Here is a 25,524-nt window from a genome sequence, read left to right as displayed (position 1 = left end):
CCTAGTTAGATAGGGGTTAAGAGGAAAAACTTAGTGTTAACGCAAGTTAAAACCGTGGACCATAGAAGTAAGACTATAGCTATTTACAAAGGGACCTTTATCCAGTCAAAGAAAATAAGCAAGTAGTACTTTCATGAAGAATGCAGGATGTTATATGAGATCGTAGCTGAAGAAATATTCTAGAAGGTACTTTGTGTGCTCACAACAATTGAAATGAGCATTAAAGAATTTATGTCACTTTTCAGTTTGATGTAAAGCACATACATGCATAAATTGATCACTTGTAATGTAAATTTCAGTTACTCTGGATAGAGCCTGCTGGTTCACCTGTCAGAGGTCCCTGGAACAGGAGACATTGATTCAAAATGAAATGAGGAATGGAGACACTTCCCAAGTAATCGGAACGCAAAATCTTATTTGACTTATTGGATATTCAAGAACAACACAGGAAATATTAATATTATTGTTTAGGGTGACTTATATAAGAATTGTCTCCTTTCCCATGTCACTCTTAACTTGCAGAAGATATTGCCTAATTTTCCTCTGCAGCTAACTAGGTGACTTTGCAGTTAGTTGGCTGATGTCGTGTATCGCTGCCTTTCCAGCTCTGCGCTTAGTCCTTACATCCTTTTATTACATCAGCACCATCACCCCAGCATAAGAAAATTGGAGCTATGACATTATGCACAAGCTGGTGTTTAAACTCTATCCAAATCCCTAACATTTGAAATGGAAGCTTAGCAGTTTTTCTTCATGTGTTCTTGGGGAATTACAAAAGAGGATCTTCCCAAACATTTCTTATTCTTTGGACTAGAAAAGGACACCTTCTTCGGGGGCTTTGAGTGTCTGTGGCACCTTGATAAAGAAACTTGGAAAAAGTCAAAAATCTCAGAATCCAGTTGGAAAGGAATGTGCCATTATTTTTCATGAAATCAAGTGTTATTTTAATGGTAGCCTGTGATGGAAATCAACTAGAAATAGCATTCCAAAACGCAGTATTTTTTATTGTTTCCAGAGGTGATGCCGTAAAAGTTAGTGCTCATTAAGACTTCGATACAAAAATTATATGATAAATATTTAAATCCAACGGAGGCATCTACTCCAAACCAAAAACAGTCTGCTCTTTTTATTTCTGCAGTGAACTTTAGGGAGTTTTTGGACATATTTCTGTAAATGCCTTTAATTAGAGACATAGCATCCCTTTAAAACTTAGTTTACATTAATGTAAAACATAGTATACTTACATCACATGAAAGTTCTATATTTGATTTTCAAGAAAGAAATCTCTAGTCTGAAAGATAGTCTAGCTGCTGCCTGTCCTAAAAGGAGGATTGTCCATATTTTCTGATTTCTGAATTGCAATGAGTGCAGGAAAACCAAAGACTGCAAACTGCTTTCGTGCCAAGATGAATTCTCTTATGGATGATTCTAGAATTGCTTTACTTTTATGAATTTAAACCCTATCCATGAGATAGAAGAGTGTTGTATTCTTTGGCTGACTGCTCTGCTGACTCCCACAGACTTACGGATGATTCATACAACTAAAACCACGACCAATTTTGTGACGACCATATTTACAACATCCTTGGAGATAAATTTAAAACTAGCATCCCACAACAGTTATCCGATCCTGCGCCTTCCCACGTTTTGCCATGGGTCAGGTGAAGCATTGGGTTGCATCACTCAATCAGCAAGCATTTTATCAAGGGGCTACTGCGTCCACAGTATCGTAGTAGGCATTTGGGGCTCCCCCCTCATGTGGTCTTTGAGGGATATGCCACTGGCTTAAAGAGCCCAAGTTACTTTATAGACTTCTGACTTCTGTTTGCTTGAGCTTTTATTCAAACATTCAGTCTTTCATGCATTCAATAAGTTTTGAGCACCTACTGTGTGCCAGACATTAGACTAGACACTAGGGATGCTATGGTGAACAAGACAGACAAGGTCTCTGCCATCATGGAACTTACAGTCTAACTATATAGGGGACCTTCCCAGAGACCTAAGTGTAACAGCAACCAAGGTTTCTCCCTCACAGCTGTGCTGGTCAGCATAGTCAAAAAGAGAACCTTCTCTATAAGGGAAAAAAATCAAAACAAAAGAGACAAGCAGACAACCTGGGAACCATTAGGTTTTACACCAGAGTCAAACCTTAGAAGAGGCATTCCTCAGCTGGTGAACAGTCAGCCTAATTCATGAGCAGTCTGTTCATATCAGTGTCAAGGATTCCAGATCAGTACACCCAGCCCTATTTCCAAAGGCTGCTTGTCCTCTCCTGTTCAGAAGATACAAGAGACTGGTAGGGACTGACCTAGAGAATAATTTTCTTTTATGCATATACCCTGCCTTATGCAAACAACAAGAGCCATTTCATCTTATGAAAGGAATCCTTAAGTTAGTTGTGCTCAAGCATATCAATCCCATCTTCCCTGTACTCACCCAGTCAAGATAGGTTCACTGCTCTAATAAATAACCCCAAGTCCCAACGGCATAATACAGTACTGTTCCTTTTTCACTCAGCCACAAATCAGATTTGGGAGACAGGCTCTGCTCCATGCAGTAATCCAGGGATTCAGGCTCCTTCCATCTAGTTAAACTGATCTGGGGACAAATCCCATCTCTACCACTTGCAGGTGTCACTTTGGGCAAGTTACCAAAGTCACAGTTTTCTTACCTGGATAATATTAGTACCTACCGTATAGATTTTTAAGTCAGTTTACTTGGCATGGTAACTGACAGGTATTAGGTACTCAATAATGTGAACTGTTATCATTCATTTTCTACCCCTTGTCGTGCTGCCACCACCGCTGTCCCCCCAGGAGCCAGGAAGTACCACTGCCAAAGTTGGAGGACGTGTATCCCTGGTGTCACGAGAACAGCTGACACTTAGAGAGCTAGATAGCCTTCTAAGCTTTTTTCAAAATAACTATTGTTTTTTCTTCACAACATCCCAATTTTATAAATGAGGAAACTAAGGAACAGAGAGCTTGAGCACATTGCCCAGCATCACACAAGTATATAACGGAGCTCTGGGGATTTGGCTCTAGAGTCACTATGCTGTATTACCTTTTAAGCTGGAATATTTTTTCTAGAAGTAATGTTATATGTTGTGGCAGACTGTACACTATTGTGGGACGCTATTTGTAAATTCCTCTCCAAAAATGGCCTTGTAATTCTATCTGCTCCCCCTTGCTCTTCTGGAATATTGCTACACTCCCTCAAGAGGTGGAGTCTGTTGCCTTCCCCTTGAACCCACATGAGCTTTGTGATTGGTCCAACTGATAGAGCACAGTGAGAACAACGCTAGATGACTTCCAAGGCTGGATTTGAAAAAGAATTCAATTTTTTTTTTCTCTCGGCTATTCTTTGTTTCTCTTACACATGACATTTGCCCTTGGAAACCAGCCACCATGAGGAAGCCCAGACCACATAGAGGCGCCATATGTAGGTTTCAGCCGACACCTCCAGCTGAGATCTCAGCCAGACAACCAGCATCAACTGCCAGAAATGTGAGTGGGCAAAGCCTTCTGAGGATCCCAGGCCCCAGCCCCAGGGCCCCCTTCCCCTTCCTGACACCACGCGAACCAGAGGTGGACTGCCCCTGCCGAGCCATGCCCTAAACTGCAGGTTCATGTGCAAAATAAAAATTGGGGTGGTTTTAAGTCCATAAATTTTAGAATTATTTCATAGGCAACCAGAGTAACTGGAATGTATGGGGTAATTAGAAATTACTAAAATACCTGTGTAAAGGACTAAACTGTAAGTACATGTAGATTAAATAGGTTTTGGGGATTTGGCATAAGTATCTAACCTAATTAAAATAATTTCTGGAGGAAAATATATTTCAGTTACCAGTTAAATTACAGATGGGCTTTGGGTACACATCCTGTTCATAAATTTGGAAAAGAGTCCCTACATAGTAATGCTATAGATGGTTCTAGGAGAAGATTTGGGCTACACTGTGATGGACTATGCATTAGTGAAATCTCCCTCGTTGCCTCCTCCTGGCTGGGACCCTCTCAACAGGAGAGTCCTGTGTAGACAGCAGTACTTGTGCCATTTTCCCTTGGTCACTGTTTAGTCTCTGTATCTGCTTTTGTCTCTCTCACACCTACTCTGTCTAATCTGCTGCCTAGTTTTCTATTGTTAGATCCTGCTGTCTCCTTGACACTCTCTTTTGGCCCATTTCCAATGCTTCCTAACCTATTTTTCTGCTCTAATGATTTATAGTAAAGCTAGGGAGTTTCTCTTGGGCAGGTAAGATTTAGCCCATTCAGCAAAGTCTTTTTTTTCTTTTAGTAAAGCTGCCAAAATGGCAGCTGTCCCACTGGCTTGCGGCTCCATGTGTTGGTCAAACCTAGTATTTGAAATATTCAGAAATGTAGTCCTTAGGTCCTGACTCAAAGAAGCATCTCTGTCTCTTCTGCTGCAGAGAAATCAATACCTCTGACTTTCTTCTTGCTTAAACGTCACCCCATCCTGAGGGTCTTCCCACCTTCCCTTTAGAAGGCTAATCAGTTTGTTCACTTTTGATGTATTCATTCAACATGTATTAATTCCATATAGTGGGCCCTGTTGTTGAGCACCTATGAAAAGATTTCCTTTGTGTCCAAGGACTAGTAAGGTTCCTCCAGTTGTCTCTCATTTGCTCACCACTAACACCAGGAAGATGTGGTCCAGTCACCTAGACCTTTCAATGACCAACATATGTCCCACCTCACCCAAGATGTCCCAGCTAAGTAGGATACTACGAGGGTAACATAGGACCAGCCAGTCTTTGAAAGGGTTACAGTCTAGTTGGGGAGGCCGGACAGCATATGCAGCTGAGGTCCAGAGCTTTGTCTTCCCTGTTGGGTACAACTTCTTATAGTGCCTAGTGTAGCACTGGACACATAGTAACCACTTATTAAATCTCTGGTAGGAGACTAATGAATACATTAACTATAGAAAGGTGTATGGCATTGAGATGACTTCAGAGGGGAAGTGAGCTTTGAGTTGGGCTTCAAAGGATATAGAATATTTGGCATGAACAGGAGTGAAAGGATTGCCCACGAATAAGAAACATCATAAGTACATTCCTAGTAACAGAAACAGACACTCACCCATCTGAGATCAAGAAAATGCCTGGGAAAAAGCAAAATGTACAACATGTAAGGTGGGTCTGTGGAGGACCTAGAATTTATCAATTTAAAACAAACTGGGGACTTCCCTGGTGGCGCAGTGGTTAAGAATCCACTTGCCACTGCAGGGGACATGGGTTCGAGCCCTGGTCCAGGAAGATCCTACATGCCACAGAGCAGCTAAGCCCGTGCACCACAACTGCTGAGCCTGTACTCTAGAGCCTGAGAGCCACAACTACTGAGCCTGCGTGCCACAACTACTGAAGCCCTTGAACCTAGAGCCCATGCTTTGCAATGAGAAGCCCGCGCACCTCAAGGAAGAGTAGCCCCTGCTCGCCACAACTAGAGAAAGCCCATGCGCAGTGACGAAGACCCAATGCAGCAATAAATAAATTAATTAATTAATTAAAGTCCCTGTTAAAAGTCCCCAAATAATTGGAAATTTCTTAGGTTTACACTGAGCAAAGTTTACACAAAGTTCCACGATATAGAGATTTCAGACATACATGTGTTCAACCCACCTACTTAAACCATATTCAAGACAATTTTTATATAATCACTTAGCTTGCCACCTTGCTTGTCAAAGAGAAAGCCATGGAACCTGAGATTTTCTGGTCCCAGTAATATTCTCAAATAGTCCTATATTAGTCTTCTAAGAAACTTAAGTATAGAATCAATATATGTTTATGATAGAACATTCAGAAAATACAGAAGAAAATAAACCTGACTTTTAATATTCTACTGCCTAAAATAGCCACTATTAATATTTTAAAATTAAAAAGCATTATATTTCAGTTTATATTTCATCTTACTTCACTACAACAGAAGAAAAAGAACCCTGAAATGAACTCAAGCGTTTGAACTTCAGGTAACTGTTTCTTTAAAGCAGGAATTAACGATTTTTAACTAAATTAAATTGCCAATTAAAAATTGAAATTCAGGGCTTCCCTGGTGGCGCAGTGGTTGAGAATCTGCCTGCCAATGAAGGGGACACGGGTTCGAGCCCTGGTCTGGGAAGATCCCACATGCCACGGAGCAACTAGGCCCTTGAGCCACAACTACTGAGACTGAGCGTCTGGAGCATGTGCTCCTCAACGAGAGGCCGCGATAGTGAGAGGCCTGCACATAGCGATGAAGAGTGGCCCCCACTTGCTGCAACTAGAGAAAGCCCTTGCACAGAAACGAAGACCCAACACAGCCAAAAATAAATAAATAAAAAATAAAAATAAAGGAATTCCCTTAAAAAAACAAAAAAATTGAAATTCAATCGAACAGTAAGAGATTGAGGAATCAATGTTTCTTAAAAACTAATTGTTTCTCAATGGGTATAGGTTTATATTTTCAGTTAGTAAATCTTAGTTTACAGTCTCATAAAGATCAGAAAAGATCAGAGATAATCAAAAATACCTTGGGGGAAATAAAAAGTTTTTAACCAGAGATCACCTTTAGGAATGGTCTCCTGGGGAAAACGTAGATAAAAAAGTTAATATGTAAGGAATAGTTCCTTACATGTTAAAGTCAAAACCACTTTCAAAAGCAAAACTAAATCATACAATAGGGAAGCAGTTACTTTACCCAGTGGCCTAGAACTCACAGAGAATTTAGAGGAATTCACTATATTTATTGACCCTCTCCCTTGACCATAGAGGTTTAACTTTAATTACTTCAGACACCAGTGGGGTTTTTTTAAATGACATTTTATTTATTTGTTAACATCTTTATTGGAGTATAATTGCTTTACAATGGTGTGTTAGTAGCTGCTGTATAACAAAGTAAATAAGCTATATGCGTACGTATATCCCCATATCCCCTCCCTCTTGCGTTTCCCTCCCACCATCCCTACCCCACCCCTCTAGGTGGTCATAAAGCACTGAGCTGATCTCCCTGTGCTATGCAGCTGCTTCCCACTAGCTATCTGTTTTACATTTGGTAGTGTACATATGTCCATGCCACTCTCTCACTTCGTCCCAGCTTACCCTTCCCCCTCCCCGTGTCCGCCCAACCATTCCCTACATCTGCGTCTTTATTCCTGTCCTGCACCAGGTTCATTAGAACCTTTTTTTTTTTTTAGATTCCATGTACATGTGTTACCATATGGTATTTGTTTTTCGCTTTCTGACTTACTTCACTCTGTATGACAGACTGTAGGTCCATCCACCTCACTACAAGTAACTCAATTTTGTTTCTTTTTATGGCCAAGTAATATTCCATTGTATATATGTGCCACATATTCTTTATCATTCATCTTTTGATGGACACTTAGGTTGCTTCCATGTCCTGGCTATTGTAAATAGTGCTGCAGTGAACATTGTGGTACATGCCTCTTTTTGAATTATGGTTTTCTCAGGGTATATGCCCAGTAGTGGGATGGCTGGGTCATATGATGGTTCAATTTTTAGTTTTTTTAAGAACCTCCATACTGTTCTTCATAGTGGCTGTATCAATTTACATTCCCACCAACAGTGCAAGAGGGTTCCATTTTCTCCACACCCTCTCCAGAATTCATTGTTTGTAGATTTTTTGATGATGGCCATTCTGACTGGTGTGAGGTGATATCTCATTGTAGCTTTCATTTGCATTTCTCTAATGATTAGTGATGTTGAGCAAACTTTCATGTGTTTGCTGGCAATCTGTATATCTCCTTTGGAGAAATGTCTATTTAGGTCTTCTGCCCATTTTTGGATTGGGTTGTTTGATTTTTTGATATTGAGCTGCACGAGCTGCTTGTAAATTTTGGAGATTAATCCTTTTTCAGTTGCTTCATTTGCAAATATTTTCTCCCATCCTGAGGGTTGTCCTTTCGTCTTGTTTATGGTTTCCTTTGCTGTGCAAAAGCTTTGAAGTTTCATTAGGTCCCATTTGTTTATTTTTATTTCCATTTCTCTAGGAGGTGGGTCAAAAAGGATCTTGCTGTGATTTATGTTATAGAGTGTTCTGCCTATGTTTTCCTCTAAGAGTTTTATAGTGTCTGGCCTTACATTTAGGTCTTTAATCCATTTTGAGTTTATTTTTGGATATAGTGTTAGGAAGTGTTCTAATTTCATCTTTTACATGTAGCTGTCCAGTTTTCCCAGCACCACTTATTGAAGAGGCTGTCTTTTCTCCATTGTATATTCTTGCCTCCTTTATCAAAGATAAGGTGACCATATGTGTGTGGGTTTATCTCTCGGCTTTCTATCTGGTTCCATTGATCTATATTTCTGTTTTTGTGCCAGTACCATACTGTCTTGATTACTGTAGCTTTGTAATATAGTCTGAAGTCTGAGAGCCTGATTCCTCCAGCTCCGTTTTTCTTTCTCAAGATTGCTTTGGCTATTTGGGGTCTTCTGTGTTTCCCTACAAATTGTGAAATTTTTTGTTCTAATTCTGTGAAAAATGCCATTGGTAGCTTGACAGGGATTGCATTGATTCTGCAGATTGCTTTGGGTAGTATAGTCATTTTCACAATGTTGATTCTTGCAACCCAAGAGCATGGTATATCTCTCCATCTGATTGTATCGTCTTTAATTTCTCTCATCAGTGTCTTATAGTTTTCTGCATACAGGTCTTCTGTCTTCTTAGGTAGGTTTCTTCCTAGGTATTTTATTTTTTTTGTTGCAATAGTAAATGGGAGTGTTTCCTTAATTTCTCTTTCAGATTTTTTGTCATTAGTGTATAGGAATGCAGGAGATTTCTGTGCATTAATTCTGTGTCCTGCTACTTTACCAAATTCATTGATTAGCTCCAGTAGATTCCTGGTAGCATCTTTAGGATTCTCTATGTATAGTATCATGTCATCTGCAAACAGTGACAGCTTTACTTCTTCTTTTCCGATTTGGATTCCTTTTATTTCCTTTTCTTCTCTGATTGATGTGGCTAAAACTTCCAAAACTGTGTTGAATAAGAGTGGTGGGAGTGGGCAACCTTGTCTTGTTCCTGATCTTAGTGGAAATGCTTTCAGTTTTTCACCATTGAGAATGATGTTGGCTGTGGGTTTGTCATATATGGCCTTCATTCTGTTGAGGTAAGTTCCCTCTATGCCTACGTTCTAGAGAGTGTTTATCATAAATGGGTGTTGAATTTTGTTGAAAGCTTTTTCTGCATCTATTGAGATTATCATATGGTTTTTATCCTTCAGTTTGTTAATACAGTGTATCACATTGATTGATTTGCATATATTGAAGAATCCTTGCATTCCTAGGATAAACCCCACTTGATCATGGTGTATGATTCTTTTAATGTGCTGCTGGATTCTGTTTGCAAGTGTTTTGTTGAGGATTTTTGCATGTATGTTCATCAGTGATATTGGCCTGTATTTTCTTTTTTTTGTGACATCTTTGTCTGGTTTTGGTATCATGGTGATGGTGGCCTTGTAGAATGAGTTTGGGAGCGTTCCTCTCTCTGCTATATTTTGAAAGAGTTTGAGAAATATAGGTGTTAGCTTTTCTCTAAATGTTTGATAGAATTTGCCTGTGAATCCATCTGGTCCTGGGTTTTTCTTTGATGGGAAATTTTTAATCACAGTCTCGATTTCAGTGCTTGTGATTGGTCTGTTTATATTTTCTATTTCTTCCTGGTTCAGTCTCGGAAGGCTGTGCTTTTCTATGAATTTGTCCATTTCTTCCAGGTTGTCCATTTTATTGGCATATAGTTGCTTGTAGTAGTCTCTCATGATCCTTTGTATTTCCACAGTGTCAGTTGTTACTTCTCCTTTTTCATTTCTAATTCTGTTGATTTGAGTCTTCTCCCTTTCTTTCCTGATGAGTCTGGCTAATGGTTTAGCAATTTTTTTTATCTTCTCAAAAGAACCAGCTTTTAGTTTTATTGATCTTTGCTATTGTTTTCTTCATTTCTTTTTCATTGACTTCTGATTTGATCTTTATGATTTCTTTCCTTTTGCTAACTTTGGGGGTTTTTTTTGTTGGTGGTGTTCTTCTTTCTCTAATTGCTTTAGGTGTAAGGTTAGGTTGTTTATTTGAGATTTTTCTTGTTTCTTGAGGTAGGACTGTATTGCTATCAACTTCCCTCTTAGAACTGCTTTTGCTGCATCCCATAGGTTTTGGGTCATTGTGTTTTCATTGTCATTTGTTTAGATATTTTTTGTTTTCCTCTTTTTCTTCGGTGATCTCTTGTTTATTTAGTAGTAAATTGTTTAGCCTCCATGTGTTTGTATTTTTTACAGTTTTTTTTCTGTGATTGATATCTAGTCTCAGTGTTGTAGTCAGAAAAGATACTTGATATGATTTCAATTTTCTCACATTTACCAAGGCTTGATTTGTGACCCAAGTTATGATCTATCCTGGAGAATGTTCCATGTGCATGTGAGAAGAAAGTGTATTCTGTTTTTTTGGTTGGTATGTCCTATAAATATCAATTAAGTCCATCTTGTTTATGTATCATTTAAAGCTTGTGTTTCATTATTTATTTTCATTTTGGATGATCTGTGCATTGGTGAAAGTGGGGTGTTGAAGTCCCCTACTATGATTGTGTTACTGTCGATTTCCCCTTTTATGGCTGTTAGCATTTGCCTTATGTATTGAGGTGCGCCTATGTTGGGTGCAAAAATATTTACAATTACCAGTGGTTTTTATATTCCATTAATTGTTTAAATACAAACTGAATTTTAGCTTGCTTCATATTTAGACCATGATTGCCTTTTATGTATATTTATCTTTCTAGAGTGTCTAATTATCTTTTTCTTCTCTGGTTGACCTGGAGAAACTTGAGTCTTTAGTACATATGTGGCATGTCATGGTTTACTTCTTGATTCTTTTTGTTTTGTTTTGTTTTTCTTCCCGATTCTTAGGTATCCAGTTTAATCATCATAATCTTTTGCTCTGTTGAAGATGTTTTTCACCAAGCATTCTGTCCCACTATTGTAATTTGGAGTAAATATAAGCTGTTCCACTAGGATTTCTTTCCATCTGAACTGGATTATTTCCATTGTTTCCAGGTCTTCCTATTTCTTGGATTCATTTTCAATTTTGCTAGAGTATATTTTTTAATTATTTTTTCAAAATGGCAGAAGAAGGGCTAAGTCCTTGTAGATCTTCATTTTGCCTTCATAGTTGAAAAACAGAGGTAGGATAGGTAAACTTGGAAGCTTAGTCTGCCATCTTAAAGTGAGATTGTACTACCATTCCGAGTGGCATGAGACCGTGGCACATGTCTTACTCACCACAAGGCCATTCCTCTTTCTTTCATGGCCCTGCACAGCACTCCCAATGCTGGTTGACCATATGATCAACATGGATCATTTTTACAAAGAGAACAGAGAGTGAGAGGATGGATCACATGAGCCAATTCCATCACCAGACCCATAATATCTGCCTCCAACAGGTACTACCTCATCCTGCTGGACACCAGTCAGGCCCCACCTCCTCTAGGAAGGCTTGCTAACTTCCCCAGTACTCCTGCATAATACAAACCCCAATTATAACACCAACCCCACAGCTCAATTTCCTACTTGTCTCTTCCACTAAACTCTAAGCTCCCTGAAGGTGAATGAGGTGCCTTATTTCAGGTCTGCGTCCTTGCTGCACTCCATAGGGGCTGGCATGCATTATATGCCCAATACAGATCGATTAACCAAGCAACTGAATGCATAAACAAGGGAATGAACAAGCTTGATGTTGACCTTGGAAACAGGTTTGTTGACCTTCCTTGTTGAAAATGAGGCCACTGACCTGCTCATTAGTCAGGAGAAGCTCTGGAAGGTTGTTTCAGGCAGAAAGAGCAGTATGGGGAAAGGCTCGAAGACAAACTGGGGCATGGCTTTTTGGGGGGAATGATGGAGGTTGTTCCCAGAGGGCTGTAGATTTTTCGTTCATCCAAGTTCAATCTCTAATCTTTGCTGTGTCCTTTTGTTCTGAGAGGCAGTCTGATTAGAGGGTTCTTCAACTTTGCCAGTTCAGTGAATGTAGGTTTAATGTTTTGTTTTAGCAGAAATGCTGGTGCCTCAATTCCATAGGTGTCAATAAAGGCTCCTTCATGGTACTTTACAGTCATGACTTAAAACCTATATCAATGTTCTTTGCACGTTTATATTACAGGATCTGCTTACATTTGTATTAAGTATCATGAATTGTGTTGAGCCCTCACTTCACAGGAACAACATGAAACCCCAGATGGCTTAGAATGGAGCCTTTCCATCATCGTTGGGCTCCTGAAGCCTGCTGGAAATTGGTGAAGTGCAGAGCTGAAGTTACAGATCTCTGCCGTTCATGTGATTTTCTGGCAGAACTTCCTCACTCAAATGCCTCTGATTCCAGTCGCCACTGGAAGTCCTCCCCAGAGGTCTGAGGGCCTCACCTCCTATGTCTGGTTACTTAATTAAAAACTACTAGTTGTCAGAAGCAAGTAGGCTCTTGATTCCTGGTTAGTTAACACGAGGCTTTCAATTTTGAGATGTGTTATTCTACCCACATAGCAGGAGCTCTGTACATATTTGTCAGCTGGGTGAAAGAATGAATGAAACATTCAAGAAGAGATGGGGTTTGCCTTTTCTGAAACTAGAGTTAAGGAGCACATTTGCTGGAAATTGTCCCCGGTAAGTGAAGGGAGCTGTTTTAGATTTCAGGCCACTTACTCTTTCCATTTCAGCCATTTTCTGTTCCATCATGTATTGCACACATGATCCATCTCTTGTCTTTGGGGGTAATTCATTCCAGGATTTAGAATGTCACCAAAGACATCTCAGCAGGGTCCTTTAATTTGTCCATAACACAGGATTGTCTGGCGGATGTGCGGCTCCCCGTGGCAGAGACCCTGACTCAAAGGGCACATCCATCACACACCAACTTCTCAGCATCGATCTGGGTTTGTTTTTAAGAGTAAAGCTGTGTGGCCCCTCAGCAGTCCGGTTAGATGTGAGGTGTATAAACCAGGGTGTTCCCAGTTGTCTGACTCAGGAGCTGCCTTGGCAACCATCAGTAAAACGCCAGGCCGTGCTAATAGGAAAACAGGTCTGGGAACGCTAACGGTGTAAAGTGACTGGCAAAAAGGGACACAATTTTTGGCAGCCCTTGGGTAATCAGGGCCGGAGACATCAGGAGAGAGATGACTGCATGAAGATCACACAGGAAGAGCAGCTCAGGTCTTCTCATTATTCAGAATTCCAGAGCTGGATCTGAGCTGCTGGGTCAGTGGAGAGGAACACCAGCCCAAACTGACCCCCAGGGGCTCTTGGCTGGAATCTTCCCAGGAGCCTGAGGGGAGAGGTGCAAGGGCTAAACACAGTCCCCCCAGCCACTGGGGTTAGAATCACAGCCCTGTGGTTGAGATGCAGATTCCTGAGTCTGAATTCAAAACTTTGGTACAGAATCTGGAGGGCTGGGACTTGGGGTCTTCCTCTTTACAAAACTTCCTAGGTGATTCTTAACTTCCACCAGCTAAACCTTGAGAGCCACCTGAACTTACTCATCCTCTCACTCTCCAAGGATCTCTTGCTGTGGACAGACTGCCCGACACCAGGAATTTCAGCCAAGCATGTGGCTGGTCAGTACATGACTTGAGGAGGCAAGTTCTGTGCCCTTGCATTTAACAAGTGATTCTAGAACATGGGCACTGCTTTAGGCCTTGAAGGCAATTCTTCCTTTCAGAGGTTATTAAGTTGTGAAGTCATAATCTGCACCCTCAACCCAACAGGACCACCTAGTATCACTGAAAACTCCTTTGATGGCTGTATGCCACTGGTCACAGAGATCTGATGCAAATAGGAAGTCATCAGCCCAGTGATGACTACCACAGCTAGAAAACAACTCCAAATTCCCTGTTTGTGAGGAGCAACCTAAGGGTGGGGCTAATTCACAAAGTTCACAACAGGCCTTACAGATCCCTTAAGTAAGGTTGTCAAATTTAGCAAATGAAAATACAAGACACCCAGTTAAATTTGAACTTTCCAACATGGAGTAGTTTTCTTCAGTGTAAGTATATCCCATGAAGTATTTGGGACATACTTATGCTAAAACATTATTGGTTGTTTATATGAAATTCAGATTTAACTAAGCATCCTATATTTTATCTGGCAGTCCTACCCCTAAGCTTATTTAGGGACACTTCCTAAAAGATCGAGGCTGTCAAATTTGGGTATCTGGTCGCCATAAATTGATGAGAGTAGAGGGGCAGGGGGCTTGCCTATTATCGTCACCTTCCTTAGCAAGCCTAGCACAGCACTCAGCTTATAATAGACACATGGCGTGAGGGGCGGGGTGTCAGTGTTAAATGGTTCTTATTAAAAGGAGACTAACCTTGGTGCCGGCCACTTAGGAGTGGTAGGAGGCGAGAGCCTGCCTAGCAGAACTGATGTGCTATGGTAGACCTCCTCACATCCCCAGCGGTGAGTGCCTCCACTCTGACTCACTGACCAAGCTCTCCATCAGTTATGAAATGAGCTGGTGATTGGAAAGGGCTGAACATTGTATGTCTAAATATGTCTTTTTTCTCTTGGAGCTCTTTATAGCTTCATGGGAATAAACCTCACTTCCAATATCGTGAGTTACTGTAAAGGTTTTGTAAATTAAAGCACACTTCCCCACTGGATAACATGGTCATTTCGGAGTTACATTTCCATTTTGAATTGATTTTTTTCTCCCAAGGGTAATAAGTTAATGAACTATGCACAAGGGAGGTTCCTATTTCAAGAAAGCTTTCTAAAGCGGAACAACACTTTGGTTATAGCTTTCATTGTAGATCCCCCTTCTTTAAGTTGAGGCACACCTGTTTCCAGGAAACAGTTTGTCAGCACGACAGTATTGGCATTGTGGGAGTGTGCCAAAGAAGCTTCAGGATATTCTTTTCTTTTGATTTATTTTCAAATTGCTCTCCAGAGGAAAGATATTAATGGGAGGAGAGAGTAGCCATCTGTAGGTAATCAGGGGGTCCATGTTGCCTGCTTCATTGCAGTCCATTCTGGCTCTTTATTTACAGTTATTGGGCTATCTTGACAATATTTAAGAGGCAAATCACTCAAATTCCCTTGCTTGTCGTAGAAGCATTTTAACTTTGCCTAAGTAGTACCTTATGGCCATCTGAGTTAGTCATTTCTCATCACCCACCTTCGAGGCAAGTTAGCATTAACCCCTCATTGCTGGCTAAGAAAACCAAACTCCAAAGAAGTTGTTTCTGGCCCAAGAGCACGTGGTGATCAGAGTCAGACCCATGATTCTTAAACCTCTTCCCTCCTCTGAGTATGCACACTTGCCATCTTTCACCAGCTTCAGTGGGATGTACAAAGACCAAAATTTAGACACAGTGTTTCCATTTACATGGCTAACTCTATCTTTAAAAAAGGAGTATTCAGCTCTAGTCTCATATAAAATCACCGAGAGAGAGAGAGAGAGAGAGAGAGATAGAGAGAGAGAGAGAGAGAGAGAGAGAGAGAGAGAGAGAGAAGCTTGTATGGTGCTCCTGTGCAGGGAGGATTGAGAATGCTGGTCCAGGCAAAGTGAGCAGGGTTCGTGGGATGCTAAGTTCCAAACCCGACTCAACAGTCTCCCCACATAGGTGTCCACCATCCTACCATTACAGTATACATTTAGCCTGGGTTAAAGCATGTTGTTACCAGAAAGGAAACATTAGCGCAGGGTTAACTTTAATAGAAATACATCACTCTGACAGAGGGACAGGGAGAAGAAAGCAAACCCAGGGTATGGAGTGCTGACCAGACTGGTGAGGGAGGGGTGGCACTGGGAACCCTGGGCTGTCCCAAGACCCCAACCCCATAGGAGTGCCATGCTCCTGGGCAGTGGTTCTGGAAGGTGAATAGGTAGACTTTGATAAGAGGTGGGGAATCAAGGTAGGCTTACTGGCTCGGAGCAGCATGTACTCTGAGGTCAGACTGCCTGGGTTCAAATCCTGGCTCCCTTAAGCTCTGTGACCTTGGGCAAATTACGGACCTCTCAAAGGATCAGTTTCCTAATTTGGAAAACAGAGGTAAAAATTGTAATTACCTCATCATTTGTTGGGGCAACAACAAATGAGATGAGATATGAAATGAGATAATATGTGATGCAATCATCAGTGGCCCCTGGCCTTTCCAGCATCACTGGATCACTGTTAAGTTCTCTTAGTTAAAATGGGGATGAACCATAACCCTCTCCTTCAAGGTAGCTAATTCTTACAAGGAAATATAAGGTTAGATTTAAGGTGGTGACTTAACAAGTTGACTCAGAAGCAAGAGTGGACAAAACCTTACAAGGGAGCCCCTTGGCCTCAGAGCTGTAGGGTCAGGCTGTAGCCTTGGACTAAAGAATGAGAACAGGTACCAGGAAGCCAAACGGGGTTGTCACAAGACGTGCCTCCAAGAGCACAGAGAGCTACCAAGTCAGAGGCTATAGGGCCAAGTCCCAAGCAAATCCATGACCCAGAAACCAAGGGAGGTACCCAAGGCTGAAGGAAGTGGTCTCAGGAATAGCCTTCTAGAGTTCACTGTTGGGAACGAGCAGGGCCTTGGTCTCTGCCTGATTTAAGACTTGCTTAAGCCTGGAAGGTCCCAGATGTGAATATCTTCGCAGGCCGTTCTGACAAGCATGTGTACTGCTGGGAAAATATGGTTTCTAAATCAGAGCCCCCGACTCTGCTCTAAGACTGTGGACTTGTTAGCATTTCTCACAACAGGACCCGCAAAAGGATGATTCTATGGGATGTCCCATGGTAAACAGACTTCCTGGGTAGATGAAAGTTAGCAGGTTTCTTAATTGGAGAACTTTTCAGTATTTTTAATTTGCTTGTAGATTTCCAAGAGGAAAAGATGGTAAGATGGGTTTCCCAAACTAATTTGATCATGGAACCCTTTCTTCTTGGGAAGAATTTCCAACTCCTCTGGCTCTTTTGCCTTCTTAACTCCTGGAGCTTCTGCCTTAAAGCCCCTTCCTCACTTCTCAGGGGTGTGTAGAACCCTCTGTGGGATGTGGCCTCATTACCAGGTCCCTACTACTCAGGTAGGGGCATAAGATGAGGCTGTAAACTGTACAAGGGCAGGGCTCACACCTGTCTTGTTCTTCTCTCTGGCACATAGTTGAGTCTCAAATACTGCCTATTTGTGGAATGACTATTCATTGAGTGAATGCATGAAATCTAGTTATGCCAAACTTCAGTTGCTGCCACAGATAGCACCTTGGGTGTTCAGAATTAAATACTCAACTGACACACTCTTGTTGGAGGGAAGTGATTTCTGAGGTGATTTTGTATAGGACTAAGGATCAGGAGATGTGAGTGATTGTCCTAAGTTGGTGTCTTTCTTTTTCACCTATCCAAAATGACCTCATAATAATCCTGCCCATCTTACTTCAAAACAGTCATGGAAATATAATAGTTTGCAAAAATTAAACTCTCCACACATATAAAATATGTTCTTAATGACTTCCTTAGGAATTAGTCCCAGCTATTAATGGTCTAGTAGGCCCTTCAGTATCTAGTCTGATCCTTCCTGAAAGGCATATGCTGGTTCCCAACAGTGAACTTCCTGGCATATGACAGTAAAGGCTGCCCCCAAGTAGGTTTTGTAACCACAGGCTCTGCAAGTTTAAAGGGAGAAGAGAGATGGAGCAAGAATGGGATATTTTCTTCGACTCTTTTATAGTGGGTGGTGTTCATTTTAAGCAGTTTCCCAAATAAGTAAAGTGTTTCTTCTGTGCTACTGCACCCCGGAAATGATGCATTTTTGTGAACGTTTTCACCTGCCCCGCCCCACCCCTACCCTGAACTTGTTCATCTGGAGGTGCCATGAGCTTGTTATTACTTGCGCATCTCACCCATCTGCACCTACCCTACAGCGCTTCGTTTTTACTTTTATATTTTGGAGAGTGTGCATAGAAGGAAAAGCAAGCTACTTTGATGGAGAGGCATTGGGACTTAGATCAGATCCACAGCTGCCGTGACTAGGAAAGAGAGCTCATTTGTCCAGACTCTGCATTGTAAGTTATGTTTGATTTGGGGAGTTAAATTTAAACCTCATTACTACACATAATGTATGAAAACATAGTGACCTTATTTGCTTAACCCTGAGTCATCAAACAGTCTATAAAGTTTATCTATTTCTTAAGTGTTTATGTGAACAGTCTTCAACCAGCATAAGGATTAAACCACATTTAGATTTAAACAAATCACTGTGTTGAAAAATGAGATTTTTTGAAATCAGGACTTTGGGAAATCTGAACTCTGGCCCTGTCTGCCCTGTGCCCTGGGAGAGAAAAAGAGACTTGGAAGTTCGTGCCATTTGCCAAGTGGTTCAAGAGGCCCCGCTGTCCCAGATGACAGCTGGCACACACAGACATGCCACTTGCTCTAACTTTATTTTTTCCTGGTAAGGAAATAGCAACTATATTTGCCAGCCTCCTTCTTCTTTGCAGGAAGGCAGCAAGGCGTTTGCATAGTGATTCTGGTATTTTTAGCCATTTCTTCAGTGTCAATTGCTACTATCAGAGAGTAAGAAGGAGCCTGTTTACAAGGAGACCGTAGAAAATCCAGGAAAAAATAATAATTACGGTAATTTTGGCTAATGAGTATAACGTCAGCTCTAGATGAAATTTCTTTAAGGGAGTTAGTCTAGTACGCCGGGCACATTCAGCTGTTTGGAGCACTCGATTGGAGAAATGAATAATATAGGAGAACCAATAAATGTTGCTTTGGCTATTCCAAAGCAGTTTAGTATCTGCACAGAAACAGTGATCATCGAGATGTCCTGTTGGAGAGCATAGGGCTACACAGCAGGTTTCCAAAACCCAAAACTTTCTCTCTGAAATGTATGACCACAAAGGATGCATTTCTGGGATCTGCTGTCTCCTGGCTTGTTCAAATAACGATGATGTTAGGAACCTTCCAGGGCTACAGGACTCCTCTCCACACTCAGTGACAAGGACAACAGAAGCCTCATCAATCAGCCAATGACCTTCCTTCCCGTTATTTGGATTCTATTCCTGGGCTGCTGGCTCTTCATCAGTGCTTATCTGCTCTCCCTTCAGCTCAGATGGCCAGTGTTACCCAGAGTCCTGCAAATGGCTCAGCCATTAGGTTATTAGGTTAATTAGGTTATCTGATATTTTCTTTCTGCCGGTGGCTAATTTTGTTCGAGATTTCACCATGCTTCTAAATTTATATATATAAACAAACAGGGACACACCTTTCTTCAAGTCATTTATTGGAATCAAAATTAGGAAGAGTTTTTAACCTTCGCACAGTTGAGCCGACGGAAGTAGCTGTTGGAGATGGGTGTTGAAGATGTTCACAAGTGTCTCCACAGAAGAGGGAATTCACATTCCCTTCCCGTCATGCCTGTGTGTTTCAGATTTGTCACGCTGAGGGTCAACGAGTGAACGTGTGTCAGTCAGAGGACAGCATGCCTAGGTCACTTTCCAGGGGAAAGGAAAATGGCCTTCCTCTCTTAGGTTTTGGAGATCTCTAGAGTATTTAGTGCGAGGTTCACTTCAAAGCTCACAGGTGGTATATTAGAATTCATTTTCTCTACGAAGAGGAAGAACCAGATCAATCAGAACATCACTGATAGGCTGTTTGAAATATCAGGAAACATTAATCTTAGGAACTTTGACAAATTGGGTATAGGACTTTAATACGGACAATATTGTTATGAGATACTTGGGATGTGGACGTTGTATTAGTGTCCTATTGCTGCTGTGACAAGTCACCACAAATCGAGTGCCCGAAACAACAAATCTGTTATCTTACTGTTCTGGAGGTCAGAAGCCTAAAACAGGTCAGTGAGGCAGAGTTCCCTTCTGGACACTTTAGAGGAGAACCTGTTTTCTCACCTCTTGTAGCTACTAGAGGTCGCCCACGTCACTCCAGATGCTGCCGCTGCTTCCGTTATTACATCTTCTCCTCTGAATCCAGCCTTCCTGCCTCCCCCTCGTCATGGCATGGGGCCCACCTGGGTCATCCAGGATAAGCTTCCCGTCTCCAGATTCTTATTTTAATCATGTCTGCAATGCCTTGTTTGCCATATAAGGCATATATGCACATATATATGCATACACTCTGCCCTCGACTGTAGGCGGAGGTCTTTATGTGAGAACTAACGGGATCTTTAGGACTAGTGACGTGTGCTCTGTAAGAACTGAACAGTAAATGAGGTTAATCCTACATCGCACAGGAAGGGAGTAAAGGATACTGTAGGAGAGATCTGTATGCTAAGCAAACTTGCCATATTCACAAGTTTCAGAGATCAGGATGTGGACATCTTTGGGGGCCGTTAGTCTGCCTGCCACAGATAATCTAGTTTATCCTTTCTGATCAGTTTTCTCACTGACCTTCCCACAAAGCTGCAGGAGTTAAGCTTAGCTTTGTTACAGCTAAGATCTGCAGATGTGGACTGTGAATTTGAATGTGCCGTCCTGCAGCAAGACCACCTACCAAGAAGGCCTGCTGGTGCTTTGGAATCTACTCAGTCCAAGGGAAACTTCCAGCGGGCAACAAATCGATATTTTTTCCATTTCCACCAAGTCTTCCAAGTGTAACGTGGAGCTCACTACACAGAATCCAAAGCTGTTGTGATAGCATTCATAAGCGCCAGGGCTTTGGAATAAAGCAGTTCAAATACCAAATCTGTCCCTTACTAAGTGTGTACTGTTGCACAAATATCTTATTTTAGTTAAACCTCCATTTCTGTACTGAAAAACAGAGATGATAACTTCCAGAATTGCTGTGAGATTATGAAAACAAAATGTGCAAAGTGCTTAGCACATGCCTGGCATATAGTTGTTGCCCAGGGAGTGGTGGTCGTGCTCTGGGCTGCCCAGGTCCCAGGTGTAAAGAGTGGACACAAGCCAGGCAGAGAACACTGGAGTGGAGAGAGCTGCAGGTCGAGCCAGAGACCATAGCCATTCCTCTGTTAATAAACGAGGCAGCTCACTAGCTTCCTCAAAGGAAATGGAATTCTGCACGTACATTGATGGGACTTGCACCATTTGCAGATGCAAAGTCTGAGAACTTAGTAATAAGACCCAGAATGGGAAGGCAGACCCCAACAAAGAATGGTATGGATCGTGACCTTCGCAATATCATAGAAGAGGAGGATTGGGATCTAAGGGATAAGCAGCTCCCTTAGCCATGCTGGTTAGTACCGATACCCGATCCTTTGTAGTATTTACAGCTGTATAGATCATCATTTGCTTGATGACTTACTCTTCAGCAATGGATAATACCATCTTATCCCAGAGTGTGGCTTCAGCTTGATTCTCAATAATCCACTTTATTGTCATCGTAAATCCTGATTTTAGAACTTCTCCAGATGTTGTCATATATATGAATTTGGACCAAGTGCATTCCACCTGGAAAAAGCGCTAATGTTTATTGTATATTTACTATATGCCGGTCAGTGCCAACTGCCTAGAATATAGTTCGTTCAGTCTTTGTAGTAACTCTATTATAATTCTAGTCGATTTTAAAGATGACAAAACAGACTTCTAAAGTCTGAGTAACTTGCTAAACTTACAGAACTTATAAGTGGTGGAGCCAGGAGTCCAATCCAGATCTTTCTGTCTCCAGGCCCAGATTCTGGCATTTAAAGGGAGAAAAACCAAGTGACAATAAAATACTATCAGGAACAACAACCATTATTTCTAAAATGGAAAAACGTCCATAAATGGAAAAAAATGAGTGGTGGAATTATATGTAGATTATGATTAGATTTTTGTAAACTAAATAGGAATATATATTTATATCTAGTTATATATGTTATACTTTATTATACTTTGTTATATATAGTTATATGTATATATAGGTAAATATATATACATATAAATATATATATTTTTTAACTTTTTGGGTAACTGATGAAATTTATGGTCTCTTTTCCTTTAAAATGTATATACATACATGCACACAAAATTTCACATAGAATTTCAAGAGGTTTAGATTAGGGATCTCTAATATATATGTATTACATGTAAAGAAAAATGTGGAAGGATATACACCAAATTGTTACTTATGCTCTTTGACAGATGGGATTGTAAGATATTTTTCATGCTATCCTTTATGATTTTCTGTTTTGGTTGAATTTGTTTTCAGTGAGCATGCATTATTTCTATAATCAAGAAAACATTTTTTAAGATTATAGATGAAGTCGAACTGTTTCCAATTTTAAATGGAATTTACTGCTTGTTTCTCTCTTGATGACCAGGCTTCTAACGTTTTCCTGTGTCATAACCCGGAGATGATCGATAGACCTCTGAAAAAATTCAAAGAATGCCTTTGTGAAAGCACTCAATGTGGGCTATTTTGTCCAAAAAGAAACTTCCCTAAAAGTTAAGAATGACCGAAAATAAGGAGGGATGTGGGGAGGAACCATAAAGAGCATTTCTGACAGCATTATCGGTGTTCTCCACTGTGAACGAGACGTGTGCGTGAGGCTGTAGGCGGAGGTCTTTATGTGAAAACTAACGGGATCTTTGGGACTAGTGACGTGTGCTCTGTAAGAACTGAACAGTAAATGAGGTTAATGCTACATAGCAGAGGAAAGGAGCAAGGGATGCTGTAGGAGAGATCTGTATGCTAAGCAAATTATCCTTCAGCTATCATTTGAAATGACCTCTTAATCCTTATTTCAAGTCAGTCTGGCACTAATTGAAATGGCTGTTTCCAGGGCGCCCTATGCTTAACCAAGGGAGTTTTCTTTGAGCTCTCCACCTGCTCACTCTTGCTGTTCATTCAAGTTGGGGTGTCAGGCTCATCATCTTCCACAGGAACGCTGGGTTTGGAGGACACTTCTCTCCTCATTCCTACCCCTCGCCCACATGTACACCCCCTGTCTCTTCAGAGCAGGGAATTTCCATACAGTTTTACAAGAAAATTGTATTCTGAACATGAACAAAGATTCCAGGAGCCTCTGACTTTTCACGAAGGAAAGAAAATTTTTTTTCATCATGCCTTTTTATAAGGAATCCGTAATATGCAGTCTGATATAGTCTTGGTATGATAGATTTTCGTACACGTTGGGGTTTGACATGGCTGGAGACCCCAGTAATCCTCACTGCCAAGGATAGTGGTGAGCCTTTTCCCATCCCATCTCCAGAATGGTGTGTCTGTCCCTCAGTTTAGTGTAGCAGCTACAGGAGCAGCTAATATTAATGAAGTTCCTTGGATCGATACCAGTGTGCTAGGTAAGAAAGGACTTTATCACCCTGCCCAATCTGAAAATAGAATTCGCACACTGCTGTTTGTTCCTCTCCTTGGATATGATGTAAGCACCGCTTGCATGGCAGCCCGTGTCAGGGTATCGTATTATACACCTCCTTCCTGAAGGTTGGGACCAGAGGACGATATGGAGCTGTCTGCTCCCAGGCTCATCCTCTACACCCTGACGAGAATCCTGACAGTTAAGCTTGGCCTGGTGTCTTCGCAGGCCTGCTCTCCCTGTGGGAGGCGGTCTCTGTGCGTAGCAGGCTCCATCGTGCGAGGAAGTCTCCTGGTGTAGTAAAGAGTCCTTGATTTCAAGTTCAAACAGCCTGGGTTTAAATCCTGACACGGCCACTTACTAACCATGGTTTTGTAAAGTTTCTCACTTTCTCTTAATATCTGTTTCTTTGTATGAAAGATAGAGGTGGTGAAATGCACACTGCAAAACCACTGGGAGGGTGAGATGGGGTGTTACGCGCGAAGCACCCAGCATCACAGTGCTGTGCTCCACAGATGGCCCCTAGTGATATTAACAACATGCTCTTAGCTTGTCCATTAAAAGAAATGTCTTTCGACCCCCTCTTCCTCTGCCAACAACTGCCCTGTTTTCTCGCACCCCTTTTGAGTAGCTCTTGAAACAAGGCCCATATTCAGTGGCTCCAACCTCCCTCCTTACATTTGCTCCTAAGACCACTCCAGCAGGTTTGGCCCACCTTTCTAACGCTCCGTTTCTCGTCAGGTCACCAGTGGCCAGAGCATTTACCAATGGTGGTGACCAATCAGTGGCATTTGATAGACGAGGTATCTTCTTCCTACTTGATGTGATTTTCCCCTTGGCTTCAGGACAACACACTTCCTTGGCTTCCTCCTGTCTCACTGGCTGCTCCTTCTCTGTCTCTGTGGCTGAGGTTCCTGATCCTTAGACATTGTGGGCACCCAGGACTCAGTAATTGTTCCTCTTTTCTATCAATATTTATTCCCTCGATGATCCCATCCAGTACTCTGGCTTTGAATAGCATCTTTGCCGGTGAGTCCCAAATATATATTACTAGCCCTAAACTCCAAATTCCTCATATCCAGCTGCCTCCTGGACTCTCCACTTGAATATCTAGTAGGCATCTCTAGCACTGTATAATAGTCAGGGTTCTCCAGAGAAACAGAACCAATAGGATGGATGAATGTATGCATATATTATAAGGATGATGGATACAGGCAAGTCCCAAGATACCTGCAAGATGAGTCAGCAAACTGGAGACCTAGGAGGGCTGATGGCTTGGTTCCAGTCAGAAGCAGAAGGCCTGAGAACCAGGAGAACCAATGGTTTAGTTCTTGTCTGAAGGCCAGTGGGCTTAAGACCTAGGAAGAGCTGATATTTCAGTCTGAGTGTAAAGGCAGGAAAAAAAAAGCCCATGTCCCAGTTCGAAAGCAGTCAAGCAGGAAGAATGCTGTCTTACTCGAGGGAGAGTCAGCTTTTTGTTCTATTCAGGTCATCAGTGGATTGGATGAGGCCCACCCACATTGGGAAGGGCAGTCTGCTTTACTCAGGCTGCCAATTCAAATGTTAGTTTCATACAATAAAACCCAGACTAGTGTTTGACCAAATACCTGGGGACCCTGTGGCCCAGCCAAACTGACACATAAAATTAATCATCTCACACAGCATGTCCAGAAATTGGACTCCTGATCTTTTGGACAAAAGTTACTCTACCTACACCTTCCCCTGTCGTTGCTTGTCAACTGCATCCTTCCAGTTCGTCTCAAGTCAAAAACCTTGGCGTCATCCTTGACTCTTCTCTTCCGCTCACGCCTCACAGACAACTTGTCAGAAAATTCTGTTTACCTTCAAAACATATCCAGAATTCAACCACAGCTGGCCACTTCCATTGCTAATAGCCTAATGTGAGCCACCATCATTGCTCATGGGGACTATTGTGGACGCCATATTTGAGATTGCTGCCACCAGCACCCTTGCTCTCCTTTGCTGTGATTTTATCCCTAAGCACTCCTCACCTCTTATATACCATATAATTTCCTTATTTGTTCTGACTGTCGTTCTTCTGTCTGCCTCGGGTAGAATGCCTAGAACAGTGCCTGAGATGTAGTATACTTGCAGTAAATGATTTTGGTTGAATTGCCACTGTAGAGATGAGAAAACCGAGGCTTAAAGGAATTGAGTAATTTGCCAGGGTGACACCATTAGTAGTAGTAAAGCTATTCTAAAACAGTACTTAACAGAGTCACAGGCAAGAAGCGCTGAGGTTAGCTAAGTTTCTGCAAATGATTGTTGGACACCTATTTT

At 41.6% G+C, this 25,524-nt stretch overlaps 1 protein-coding gene across 10 annotated transcripts in view; it reads left to right on the top strand.

Annotated features, from left to right (window-relative positions):
* Positions 1–25,524, top strand: part of NCALD (neurocalcin delta) — a 427,559-nt gene that overhangs the window by 347,719 nt on the left and 54,316 nt on the right. The window contains exon 1 of one of the 10 annotated variants that reach the window (XM_033438177.2): positions 3,424–3,506. The exons of the other annotated variants lie outside the window; for them this stretch is intronic. The gene's annotated coding sequence lies outside the window, so the exon portion shown is untranslated. Of the gene's footprint in view, positions 1–3,423; positions 3,507–25,524 lie in introns of those variants that run through there. 10 annotated transcript variants of the gene reach the window in all.

This window comes from Orcinus orca, chromosome 17, assembly GCF_937001465.1.
Source record: "Orcinus orca chromosome 17, mOrcOrc1.1, whole genome shotgun sequence".
NCBI classification, from domain to species: Eukaryota; Metazoa; Chordata; class Mammalia; order Artiodactyla; family Delphinidae; genus Orcinus; species Orcinus orca.
Note: the sequence above shows the minus strand (reverse complement) of the source record. Positions and strands in the feature narration are given on the sequence as shown.